General features: G+C 44.8%; 6 non-coding genes and 1 pseudogene across 6 annotated transcripts; all 7 read left to right on the forward strand.

Moving 5' to 3' along the window:
- Nucleotides 1-978: 978 nt before the first annotated feature.
- Nucleotides 979-1,070, forward strand: LOC141178180 (U2 spliceosomal RNA; annotated as a pseudogene).
- A 789-nt stretch (nucleotides 1,071-1,859) lies between these two features.
- Nucleotides 1,860-2,043, forward strand: LOC141177872 (U2 spliceosomal RNA). The gene has a single exon (XR_012254400.1). It is a non-coding gene; the product is annotated as a U2 spliceosomal RNA (small nuclear RNA).
- A 1,118-nt stretch (nucleotides 2,044-3,161) lies between these two features.
- Nucleotides 3,162-3,352, forward strand: LOC141176879 (U2 spliceosomal RNA). Its single transcript, XR_012253526.1, has one exon. It is a non-coding gene; the product is annotated as a U2 spliceosomal RNA (small nuclear RNA).
- Nucleotides 3,353-4,467: 1,115 nt separating this feature from the next.
- LOC141176880 (U2 spliceosomal RNA) lies at nucleotides 4,468-4,658 on the forward strand. Its single transcript, XR_012253527.1, has one exon. It is a non-coding gene; the product is annotated as a U2 spliceosomal RNA (small nuclear RNA).
- Nucleotides 4,659-5,776: 1,118 nt separating this feature from the next.
- On the forward strand, nucleotides 5,777-5,967 carry LOC141176881 (U2 spliceosomal RNA). The gene has a single exon (XR_012253528.1). It is a non-coding gene; the product is annotated as a U2 spliceosomal RNA (small nuclear RNA).
- A 1,115-nt stretch (nucleotides 5,968-7,082) lies between these two features.
- Nucleotides 7,083-7,273, forward strand: LOC141176884 (U2 spliceosomal RNA). The gene has a single exon (XR_012253530.1). It is a non-coding gene; the product is annotated as a U2 spliceosomal RNA (small nuclear RNA).
- Nucleotides 7,274-8,388: 1,115 nt separating this feature from the next.
- LOC141176885 (U2 spliceosomal RNA) lies at nucleotides 8,389-8,579 on the forward strand. The gene has a single exon (XR_012253531.1). It is a non-coding gene; the product is annotated as a U2 spliceosomal RNA (small nuclear RNA).
- The last annotated feature ends 4,490 nt before the right edge of the window (nucleotides 8,580-13,069 follow it).

Raw genomic sequence — 13,069 nt, forward strand, 5'->3', positions numbered from 1 at the left:
GAAGCCAGATTACAAGCTCATTTTGGTTCAACTTCAGCAACTGTGCATTGCATTGCCATGTAATGTGATGCAATGCTATCTTTCTAGCTCTCCCTTTTTACTTCCTTTTGGATAAACAGACATATTAGGCAAGCATTTTGGAGCTTTCACCTAAATAACTACAGGTGGTGAGATAAGCTGCACAATATAATTGACCTTTCAGTATATTGTTGCACACACACCATCTATTTAGCAAATGCCCTTGTTATCAACAGCAGCCTTTTAAACTCACCTGAGCTAACAGGTATGTGCGCTGGTTACTCTGCTGCGCTTAAAATTTCTTTTTTGGTTTGCTACAATGCCTTTTCTGAAACGTTGTCTCCTTCTGCTGGAACACTGACTTCTTTCATTTAATGCCTGCAGACTATAAAAGAGAACCCAACCCAAAAAGTTTGGTTGATTAGTCTGTGGCATTCTGTTAAACTGTTGCTTATGGCGGTCTCTGTGAGCTTCTCAGCGACATTCAGCCAGCCAGGTATCCTGCCTGCAGTAGATGGAATGTGGCAATGGAACGCTGGCTGCGCGTGTCATAATAGGCTCTGAGCCTTTATATACCTGTGCACAGCAGCAGCCACCTTCAGTCTGCTGCTGGACAGCCAGCAGCAGCAGCAGCAGGAGAGGTATGTAATCAGGAGCCCTCCTGCTAAGGGTAGACAGCTGCTCGTTCCACCCCACCCCCCGCCTTAATTGGTTCTCCTCCCTTCCAACGGTGTTGAGGCGGGTGGGAACAGCAGGGGGTGAAGGTGCTGTGTTTAAAGAGGTGGAGTTATGCAGATCTAAAACACGTGGATTGCAGCAGCAGCAAGCCGAAAAGTGCAGGCATGTAAGGGATCTAGAGGTTGACAACATGTCTTCTTAACGGGAGTCCAGGAGCTCATCTCCACAAATGGACTTTTCAGGATCCTTGGGTGGCTCCGTAGTTTGAAACCAATTCTGGTTATTGCTTCTCGGCCTTTTGGCTAAGATCAAGTGTAGTATCTTTCGAAAAGGCGGTTTTGGATGTTGGCCGCCCTAGTAGATTGATACATTATGCACACTGGGGTTTAGGCGCTTGTTAGTACGCCAGGTGGCTAATATAGTCATCTGGTGGAAAGCATGGCCCCCCAGGATCGACGCCATTGGGCCGGGGAAGATCGAAAGCCCGAAGTGTGAAGTGCCCCAGGAGTGGTGACCCTGGGGTGCCTTAACTCACTGGGATTGGGAACCCCACTTGAGTTTATGGCACATTTGCACAAGCACTTTAAATTTTCTTTCTTCACACACACCCTTATTCCGGGCCTTCTGGCCTTAGGATGGGGAATTTTTCAATTCCCGGTCGAAGGTCCGGGCAGTATTATACTGTGAAACCTTCACTATTTATTTAATTTCTTTGTCACTGTGTGTCCACTTATTCACGTGTGTCACGTCCTACTAGGATTTTGTCGGGATGCGGTTCCCTTACGGGTTCCTCTCTTGGCAGGTCTAGGGGGGGAGTGTGTGGCCATCAGGTTCCGCTCCCCCCTGAACCCCCCTGGCTCTCCTCTTTCGGGAGGAGAGCGTTGTTGGCTCCCCTCTTCCGGGAGGGGAGCACAGTCTTTGGCTCCCAGTGCCTTGCTCGGGTGAGAACTCGGGCAGGTGCTGGGGGTAAGATTGGGTCGCCTCTGGCTCCGGCTGGAGGTGGCTATTTGTCCCTGTTCCTCGCTGTGGCCTTCTGGCTCGGAGGGACGGGGAATGGTTTGGGGGACCCTTCTCCTTTTGGAGAGGGTTTCAAGAAGACCAGCATCCTAGTGCACTTTTTTTGTGGCACTTGTCACTTTTTTAAGCGCACTCGGGTTTTGTACACGAATTCGGGCTTTCGAAAAAAAAAAAAAATCTGTTCTTATCAGTTTAATATCTGATACGTCCCCTATCTGGGGACCATATATTAAATGGATTTTTAGAACAGGGAGATGGAAAAAGAGCTTGCTCTGTCCACTCCACGCATTGACCTGGTATTGCAGTATCTCCAGGACCGGTGCACCCCTTCTTTAATGCAGTTTCTAAAATCAGAAAGAATTGAATTCAATGTTTTTTGTTCATTTTGCTTGTTTGTCGGATTTTGGGATGGACTCTTTGGCTTTGCTTTTCTTCTCCTCATTGGATTTTTCATGTTCAAAGTTGCAGAAGCCAGATTACAAGCTCATTTTGGTTCAACTTCAGCAACTGTGCATTGCATTGCCATGTAATGTGATGCAATGCTATCTTTCTAGCTCTCCCTTTTTACTTCCTTTTGGATAAACAGACATATTAGGCAAGCATTTTGGAGCTTTCACCTAAATAACTACAGGTGGTGAGATAAGCTGCACAATATAATTGACCTTTCAGTATATTGTTGCACACACACCATCTATTTAGCAAATGCCCTTGTTATCAACAGCAGCCTTTTAAACTCACCTGAGCTAACAGGTATGTGCGCTGGTTACTCTGCTGCGCTTAAAATTTCTTTTTTGGTTTGCTACAATGCCTTTTCTGAAACGTTGTCTCCTTCTGCTGGAACACTGACTTCTTTCATTTAATGCCTGCAGACTATAAAAGAGAACCCAACCCAAAAAGTTTGGTTGATTAGTCTGTGGCATTCTGTTAAACTGTTGCTTATGGCGGTCTCTGTGAGCTTCTCAGCGACATTCAGCCAGCCAGGTATCCTGCCTGCAGTAGATGGAATGTGGCAATGGAACGCTGGCTGCGCGTGTCATAATAGGCTCTGAGCCTTTATATACCTGTGCACAGCAGCAGCCACCTTCAGTCTGCTGCTGGACAGCCAGCAGCAGCAGCAGCAGCAGGAGAGGTATGTAATCAGGAGCCCTCCTGCTAAGGGTAGACAGCTGCTCGTTCCACCCCACCCCCCGCCTTAATTGGTTCTCCTCCCTTCCAACGGTGTTGAGGCGGGTGGGAACAGCAGGGGGTGAAGGTGCTGTGTTTAAAGAGGTGGAGTTATGCAGATCTAAAACGCGTGGATTGCAGCAGCAGCAAGCCGAAAAGTGCAGGCATGTAAGGGATCTAGAGGTTGACAACATGTCTTCTTAACGGGAGTCCAGGAGCTCATCTCCACAAATGGACTTTTCAGGATCCTTGGGTGGCTCCGTAGTTTGAAACCAATTCTGGTTATCGCTTCTCGGCCTTTTGGCTAAGATCAAGTGTAGTATCTGTTCTTATCAGTTTAATATCTGATACGTCCCCTATCTGGGGACCATATATTAAATGGATTTTTAGAACAGGGAGATGGAAAAAGAGCTTGCTCTGTCCACTCCACGCATTGACCTGGTATTGCAGTATCTCCAGGACCGGTGCACCCCTTCTTTAATGCAGTTTCTAAAATCAGAAAGAATTGAATTCAATGTTTTTTGTTCATTTTGCTTGTTTGTCGGATTTTGGGATGGACTCTTTGGCTTTGCTTTTCTTCTCCTCATTGGATTTTTCATGTTCAAAGTTGCAGAAGCCAGATTACAAGCTCATTTTGGTTCAACTTCAGCAACTGTGCATTGCATTGCCATGTAATGTGATGCAATGCTATCTTTCTAGCTCTCCCTTTTTACTTCCTTTTGGATAAACAGACATATTAGGCAAGCATTTTGGAGCTTTCACCTAAATAACTACAGGTGGTGAGATAAGCTGCACAATATAATTGACCTTTCAGTATATTGTTGCACACACACCATCTATTTAGCAAATGCCCTTGTTATCAACAGCAGCCTTTTAAACTCACCTGAGCTAACAGGTATGTGCGCTGGTTACTCTGCTGCGCTTAAAATTTCTTTTTTGGTTTGCTACAATGCCTTTTCTGAAACGTTGTCTCCTTCTGCTGGAACACTGACTTCTTTCATTTAATGCCTGCAGACTATAAAAGAGAACCCAACCCAAAAAGTTTGGTTGATTAGTCTGTGGCATTCTGTTAAACTGTTGCTTATGGCGGTCTCTGTGAGCTTCTCAGCGACATTCAGCCAGCCAGGTATCCTGCCTGCAGTAGATGGAATGTGGCAATGGAACGCTGGCTGCGCGTGTCATAATAGGCTCTGAGCCTTTATATACCTGTGCACAGCAGCAGCCACCTTCAGTCTGCTGCTGGACAGCCAGCAGCAGCAGCAGCAGGAGAGGTATGTAATCAGGAGCCCTCCTGCTAAGGGTAGACAGCTGCTCGTTCCACCCCACCCCCCGCCTTAATTGGTTCTCCTCCCTTCCAACGGTGTTGAGGCGGGTGGGAACAGCAGGGGGTGAAGGTGCTGTGTTTAAAGAGGTGGAGTTATGCAGATCTAAAACGCGTGGATTGCAGCAGCAGCAAGCCGAAAAGTGCAGGCATGTAAGGGATCTAGAGGTTGACAACATGTCTTCTTAACGGGAGTCCAGGAGCTCATCTCCACAAATGGACTTTTCAGGATCCTTGGGTGGCTCCGTAGTTTGAAACCAATTCTGGTTATCGCTTCTCGGCCTTTTGGCTAAGATCAAGTGTAGTATCTGTTCTTATCAGTTTAATATCTGATACGTCCCCTATCTGGGGACCATATATTAAATGGATTTTTAGAACAGGGAGATGGAAAAAGAGCTTGCTCTGTCCACTCCACGCATTGACCTGGTATTGCAGTATCTCCAGGACCGGTGCACCCCTTCTTTAATGCAGTTTCTAAAATCAGAAAGAATTGAATTCAATGCTTTTTGTTCATTTTGCTTGTTTGTCGGATTTTGGGATGGACTCTTTGGCTTTGCTTTTCTTCTCCTCATTGGATTTTTCATGTTCAAAGTTGCAGAAGCCAGATTACAAGCTCATTTTGGTTCAACTTCAGCAACTGTGCATTGCATTGCCATGTAATGTGATGCAATGCTATCTTTCTAGCTCTCCCTTTTTACTTCCTTTTGGATAAACAGACATATTAGGCAAGCATTTTGGAGCTTTCACCTAAATAACTACAGGTGGTGAGATAAGCTGCACAATATAATTGACCTTTCAGTATATTGTTGCACACACACCATCTATTTAGCAAATGCCCTTGTTATCAACAGCAGCCTTTTAAACTCACCTGAGCTAACAGGTATGTGCGCTGGTTACTCTGCTGCGCTTAAAATTTCTTTTTTGGTTTGCTACAATGCCTTTTCTGAAACGTTGTCTCCTTCTGCTGGAACACTGACTTCTTTCATTTAATGCCTGCAGACTATAAAAGAGAACCCAACCCAAAAAGTTTGGTTGATTAGTCTGTGGCATTCTGTTAAACTGTTGCTTATGGCGGTCTCTGTGAGCTTCTCAGCGACATTCAGCCAGCCAGGTATCCTGCCTGCAGTAGATGGAATGTGGCAATGGAACGCTGGCTGCGCGTGTCATAATAGGCTCTGAGCCTTTATATACCTGTGCACAGCAGCAGCCACCTTCAGTCTGCTGCTGGACAGCCAGCAGCAGCAGCAGCAGCAGGAGAGGTATGTAATCAGGAGCCCTCCTGCTAAGGGTAGACAGCTGCTCGTTCCACCCCACCCCCCGCCTTAATTGGTTCTCCTCCCTTCCAACGGTGTTGAGGCGGGTGGGAACAGCAGGGGGTGAAGGTGCTGTGTTTAAAGAGGTGGAGTTATGCAGATCTAAAACGCGTGGATTGCAGCAGCAGCAAGCCGAAAAGTGCAGGCATGTAAGGGATCTAGAGGTTGACAACATGTCTTCTTAACGGGAGTCCAGGAGCTCATCTCCACAAATGGACTTTTCAGGATCCTTGGGTGGCTCCGTAGTTTGAAACCAATTCTGGTTATCGCTTCTCGGCCTTTTGGCTAAGATCAAGTGTAGTATCTGTTCTTATCAGTTTAATATCTGATACGTCCCCTATCTGGGGACCATATATTAAATGGATTTTTAGAACAGGGAGATGGAAAAAGAGCTTGCTCTGTCCACTCCACGCATTGACCTGGTATTGCAGTATCTCCAGGACCGGTGCACCCCTTCTTTAATGCAGTTTCTAAAATCAGAAAGAATTGAATTTAATGTTTTTTGTTCATTTTGCTTGTTTGTCGGATTTTGGGATGGACTCTTTGGCTTTGCTTTTCTTCTCCTCATTGGATTTTTCATGTTCAAAGTTGCAGAAGCCAGATTACAAGCTCATTTTGGTTCAACTTCAGCAACTGTGCATTGCATTGCCATGTAATGTGATGCAATGCTATCTTTCTAGCTCTCCCTTTTTACTTCCTTTTGGATAAACAGACATATTAGGCAAGCATTTTGGAGCTTTCACCTAAATAACTACAGGTGGTGAGATAAGCTGCACAATATAATTGACCTTTCAGTATATTGTTGCACACACACCATCTATTTAGCAAATGCCCTTGTTATCAACAGCAGCCTTTTAAACTCACCTGAGCTAACAGGTATGTGCGCTGGTTACTCTGCTGCGCTTAAAATTTCTTTTTTGGTTTGCTACAATGCCTTTTCTGAAACGTTGTCTCCTTCTGCTGGAACACTGACTTCTTTCATTTAATGCCTGCAGACTATAAAAGAGAACCCAACCCAAAAAGTTTGGTTGATTAGTCTGTGGCATTCTGTTAAACTGTTGCTTATGGCGGTCTCTGTGAGCTTCTCAGCGACATTCAGCCAGCCAGGTATCCTGCCTGCAGTAGATGGAATGTGGCAATGGAACGCTGGCTGCGCGTGTCATAATAGGCTCTGAGCCTTTATATACCTGTGCACAGCAGCAGCCACCTTCAGTCTGCTGCTGGACAGCCAGCAGCAGCAGCAGCAGGAGAGGTATGTAATCAGGAGCCCTCCTGCTAAGGGTAGACAGCTGCTCGTTCCACCCCACCCCCCGCCTTAATTGGTTCTCCTCCCTTCCAACGGTGTTGAGGCGGGTGGGAACAGCAGGGGGTGAAGGTGCTGTGTTTAAAGAGGTGGAGTTATGCAGATCTAAAACGCGTGGATTGCAGCAGCAGCAAGCCGAAAAGTGCAGGCATGTAAGGGATCTAGAGGTTGACAACATGTCTTCTTAACGGGAGTCCAGGAGCTCATCTCCACAAATGGACTTTTCAGGATCCTTGGGTGGCTCCGTAGTTTGAAACCAATTCTGGTTATCGCTTCTCGGCCTTTTGGCTAAGATCAAGTGTAGTATCTGTTCTTATCAGTTTAATATCTGATACGTCCCCTATCTGGGGACCATATATTAAATGGATTTTTAGAACAGGGAGATGGAAAAAGAGCTTGCTCTGTCCACTCCACGCATTGACCTGGTATTGCAGTATCTCCAGGACCGGTGCACCCCTTCTTTAATGCAGTTTCTAAAATCAGAAAGAATTGAATTCAATGTTTTTTGTTCATTTTGCTTGTTTGTCGGATTTTGGGATGGACTCTTTGGCTTTGCTTTTCTTCTCCTCATTGGATTTTTCATGTTCAAAGTTGCAGAAGCCAGATTACAAGCTCATTTTGGTTCAACTTCAGCAACTGTGCATTGCATTGCCATGTAATGTGATGCAATGCTATCTTTCTAGCTCTCCCTTTTTACTTCCTTTTGGATAAACAGACATATTAGGCAAGCATTTTGGAGCTTTCACCTAAATAACTACAGGTGGTGAGATAAGCTGCACAATATAATTGACCTTTCAGTATATTGTTGCACACACACCATCTATTTAGCAAATGCCCTTGTTATCAACAGCAGCCTTTTAAACTCACCTGAGCTAACAGGTATGTGCGCTGGTTACTCTGCTGCGCTTAAAATTTCTTTTTTGGTTTGCTACAATGCCTTTTCTGAAACGTTGTCTCCTTCTGCTGGAACACTGACTTCTTTCATTTAATGCCTGCAGACTATAAAAGAGAACCCAACCCAAAAAGTTTGGTTGATTAGTCTGTGGCATTCTGTTAAACTGTTGCTTATGGCGGTCTCTGTGAGCTTCTCAGCGACATTCAGCCAGCCAGGTATCCTGCCTGCAGTAGATGGAATGTGGCAATGGAACGCTGGCTGCGCGTGTCATAATAGGCTCTGAGCCTTTATATACCTGTGCACAGCAGCAGCCACCTTCAGTCTGCTGCTGGACAGCCAGCAGCAGCAGCAGCAGGAGAGGTATGTAATCAGGAGCCCTCCTGCTAAGGGTAGACAGCTGCTCGTTCCACCCCACCCCCCGCCTTAATTGGTTCTCCTCCCTTCCAACGGTGTTGAGGCGGGTGGGAACAGCAGGGGGTGAAGGTGCTGTGTTTAAAGAGGTGGAGTTATGCAGATCTAAAACGCGTGGATTGCAGCAGCAGCAAGCCGAAAAGTGCAGGCATGTAAGGGATCTAGAGGTTGACAACATGTCTTCTTAACGGGAGTCCAGGAGCTCATCTCCACAAATGGACTTTTCAGGATCCTTGGGTGGCTCCGTAGTTTGAAACCAATTCTGGTTATCGCTTCTCGGCCTTTTGGCTAAGATCAAGTGTAGTATCTGTTCTTATCAGTTTAATATCTGATACGTCCCCTATCTGGGGACCATATATTAAATGGATTTTTAGAACAGGGAGATGGAAAAAGAGCTTGCTCTGTCCACTCCACGCATTGACCTGGTATTGCAGTATCTCCAGGACCGGTGCACCCCTTCTTTAATGCAGTTTCTAAAATCAGAAAGAATTGAATTCAATGTTTTTTGTTCATTTTGCTTGTTTGTCGGATTTTGGGATGGACTCTTTGGCTTTGCTTTTCTTCTCCTCATTGGATTTTTCATGTTCAAAGTTGCAGAAGCCAGATTACAAGCTCATTTTGGTTCAACTTCAGCAACTGTGCATTGCATTGCCATGTAATGTGATGCAATGCTATCTTTCTAGCTCTCCCTTTTTACTTCCTTTTGGATAAACAGACATATTAGGCAAGCATTTTGGAGCTTTCACCTAAATAACTACAGGTGGTGAGATAAGCTGCACAATATAATTGACCTTTCAGTATATTGTTGCACACACACCATCTATTTAGCAAATGCCCTTGTTATCAACAGCAGCCTTTTAAACTCACCTGAGCTAACAGGTATGTGCGCTGGTTACTCTGCTGCGCTTAAAATTTCTTTTTTGGTTTGCTACAATGCCTTTTCTGAAACGTTGTCTCCTTCTGCTGGAACACTGACTTCTTTCATTTAATGCCTGCAGACTATAAAAGAGAACCCAACCCAAAAAGTTTGGTTGATTAGTCTGTGGCATTCTGTTAAACTGTTGCTTATGGCGGTCTCTGTGAGCTTCTCAGCGACATTCAGCCAGCCAGGTATCCTGCCTGCAGTAGATGGAATGTGGCAATGGAACGCTGGCTGCGCGTGTCATAATAGGCTCTGAGCCTTTATATACCTGTGCACAGCAGCAGCCACCTTCAGTCTGCTGCTGGACAGCCAGCAGCAGCAGCAGCAGGAGAGGTATGTAATCAGGAGCCCTCCTGCTAAGGGTAGACAGCTGCTCGTTCCACCCCACCCCCCGCCTTAATTGGTTCTCCTCCCTTCCAACGGTGTTGAGGCGGGTGGGAACAGCAGGGGGTGAAGGTGCTGTGTTTAAAGAGGTGGAGTTATGCAGATCTAAAACGCGTGGATTGCAGCAGCAGCAAGCCGAAAAGTGCAGGCATGTAAGGGATCTAGAGGTTGACAACATGTCTTCTTAACGGGAGTCCAGGAGCTCATCTCCACAAATGGACTTTTCAGGATCCTTGGGTGGCTCCGTAGTTTGAAACCAATTCTGGTTATCGCTTCTCGGCCTTTTGGCTCAGATCGGGGTGTTTGCCTCGGTCTGGGCTGAGGGGTGCGTATTTTCGGCTCGTGTGGTGGAGAAAGCGATCCGTGCCTTGGGCATTACAATGGCGGCTGTAAAGAATACCGTGCGATTGGAGGTTATTGAGGACCACAGACATAACATCGGCTTGGAATTTATTGTCCGGAATATAGTGATGGAATTGACGGGATTTAAACTGGAGAAGATTTTTTGTATCCAGGAGTTTCCTAAAGCTGGTAATTATGACATTTCTTTCTACTTGGAAGCAGACTGTTTGACTTTCTTTCAGCGTTTAAAAGAGAAAAGACATCATGAGTATTTACAATTTATAATCCCTAAGCCTTTGTTTTCTAATATTGAAAGGCCCATTACTGTACACATGTATAACCCGTTTGTGGAGATCCCTTTGATTAGAGCTTTCTTATCACGGTATTGCTCAGTAATAAGGGGGGGAATCATGCAAAAGAATATTTTTGCTGTTTTCAATGGGAATGTGAAATTTTGGGCTCGTTTCAAATCTGACCCTGAGGGTATTGGTGGAACCATTCACCCACCTGCAAATTTCTCCATTGGAGGAAATAGAGGATTCCTACATTATCCTGGTCAGCCCTCTTTTTGTAGGAAATGTTTTTGTTATGGCCATATAGCTGCGGAATGTACCTCTGATGTAACTTGTAGGAATTGTAAAAAATCAGGGCATGAAGCCTTTGAATGTCCCTATCCTGCAATATGTGACTTATGTGGTGAAAATGGCCACACTTGTAGATCATGTCCTAATGTTAGCCGTCAGGTTTTTTTGGCGCGTCTTAATACTGAGAGACGTAGGACATGGGGGGAGAGACAGGGGGCTCCTCAGGCACAGGAGGGCCCTACTGAAATCCCTCGTGTTGTTCCTGAAACTACTACAATGGTGGAGGAAGTGGTGGATTTTATTCCCACTGTGGCTGAGGTGCATGATATCACTGTAGAGGGAAATCTTGGAGACCAGGTGCAGCCTGACGTGGGTGTGGCACCACCTGTAGAGTTGCCTTCTGGGTCAGGGGCTGAGACGGCTCTCAGTGAGGTAATTGAGGAGGTGGAAAGCTCTGAGGAGATGTCTGCCCCAAGTTCCGTTGACATACAGTGGTCAGTTTCTCCAGAGGAAATAGAGGCTGCCAGGATGCCTTCAGCTGAAAATGCTGCCATCGTTTGTAAAGCCTTGGCCAAACAGAAGAAGACTGGTAAAACTGTAAAGAGGTTACAAAAGAAGAAATTTGAGTCTTTTGAGTCTCACAACCCTTTTTCCGTCCTATCTGACTCTGGGGAGGACTCACATTTGAATGAACCTTATAAGGCCACTCCCATATCACCTAGTGAAGGTTTCTTAGAGGAAAAGGATGTGGCAGGCTTGGAGAGCCTATTTGAATTTTCTGAGGTGGCCTGAGACATGTTGATTTCCTTTTCTGGTCTTCCCGGTCTCCATAACCTGCATTGACACCTATGGTCCTGCGGCTGAAAATAATCTCCCAGAATGTACGTATGTTTGCATCAGCGACAAAGCGTGCCACTGTTCTGGACTATTTGGCATCTAAGGGCTGTGACATTATATGTGTTCAAGAATGTGGTTTATCTAAATTTCCTAAACAAAATGAGTGGCTGTATGGGGAGGCAGTGTGGTCCTTTTCTAATACTAACAGAAATGATGGCATTGGAATCCTTATCCAAAACAGAGACATTCGCTTAAAACAGAAAACTATTATTCTGGAAGGAAGATGTGCTTGTATCACTCTATCATACCTTGGTTGGGACTTTAAACTAATTTGCATATATGCAAATGTGGATAAAAATGAGCGCTTATCACTCTTCAAAAAATTGACTTTTTTTTTGCATGGCAAGTTGCCTGTTTTTGTTATTGGTGACTTTAACTGTATTTTTTCAAAAGAAGCAAGGGCAGGTTCATGGCAATCTAAAGTGGATGTTACAGGTAATCTATGGAACCAAATGACTAAAGACTTCTCCCTTAGGGATGCTGTGTCGGAGAAGCCGGGACCTTTTACATATCATTCAGATGATGGCCATGCCGAGTCTAGACTGGACTATTTTTTTGTTTCCTCACCGGCAGTTAAATGTGTTAAGTATTCCCAAGAGAAAGTTTGCTTCTCTGATCATGAGTGTTTGCTTGGGGTGTTTGAGGTGGATGGTTTTTTCTATGGCAAAGGGAGGTGGCGGATGAATGTGAGTGTTCTGGATGACAAGCAAGTTTTCAGGTGTTTTTCAAAAAAATACCATGGTTGGGTGAGGAGGAAAAGGGATTTTTGCAATATCTTGGAATGGTGGGTGTCGGTCAAGGTTAGAATTAGGGATTTTTTCAGGAAAATTGGCTATATTAAGGCTAAAAAGAAGAGATTATTATATACACAAATAAATAGGAGGATTTCCTTTTTGCATGAATGTAGAGCTATGGGTATAGATGTTAAAAGTGAGTTGGTTAAAATGAAGAACGAAATGGGTGATTGGATGTTTGGACGAGGAAAGGAAATCATATTCCGGTCGAGAGTGAAGTTTAGGGAACAGAATGAGAAATGTACGCGCTTCTTTTTTAAGAAAATGTGTGGTGGTAAACGGGATATGCATGTGTTAGTGAATGATAAGGGTGATGAGGTACATGGTGAGGGAGTGATCAAGGAAGTGGTTAATTTTTATAAAGGCTTGTATGGGGAGAAAAAGTGTGATTTGGGGAACGAGAATGAGTTTTTGCAGGTACTTGGAAATTTTGTTACAGAAAGTGAAAGTCAGGCTTTGATGGATGATTTAACAGAGAAAGAATTGTTGGGTGTGATCTCCAAGTCTCCGAAGAACAAATCCCCTGGGCAGGATGGAATCCCATGTGATTTTTATGCAAAATATTGGGACGTTGTTTCTCAGGATCTGTTTGAAGTCATGAAATCCTTGTTTGCCGGAGTGAGTATGCCTGAGTGTATGAAGGGAGGTTTGGTTGTGTTATTGTTTAAAAAAGGTGATAGAAAGAGGCTAGCCAACTGGAGACCAATTACGCTGCTTAATGCTGATTATAAGATTTTTGCGAAAATTTTGGCTTGTCGTATGAGAGAAGTGATAGCATCTGTGATTGAGGAGGAACAAGTGTGTGCAGTGCCTGAACGGAGGATACAAGAGAACATTTGTCTGGTGAGGGATGTGCTAGAGGATTGTAAGAGTAGAAAGAAAGGTGTGATTGTATGTGCGCTTGACTTTGAAAAGACCTTTGATTGTGTGGCTCATGTGTTTTTGTTTAATGTGTTGTTGAAGATGGTCTTTCCAGAGCGCTTGGTTAGATTGATTATGGGAATGTATGAGGGTGCTAGAAGTGTG

The sequence above is a fragment of the Phyllobates terribilis genome, unplaced genomic scaffold (genome assembly GCF_046119375.1).
Source record: "Phyllobates terribilis strain yellow unplaced genomic scaffold, ASM4611937v1 Scaffold_27__1_contigs__length_16484149, whole genome shotgun sequence".
Classification (NCBI taxonomy): Eukaryota; Metazoa; Chordata; class Amphibia; order Anura; family Dendrobatidae; genus Phyllobates; species Phyllobates terribilis.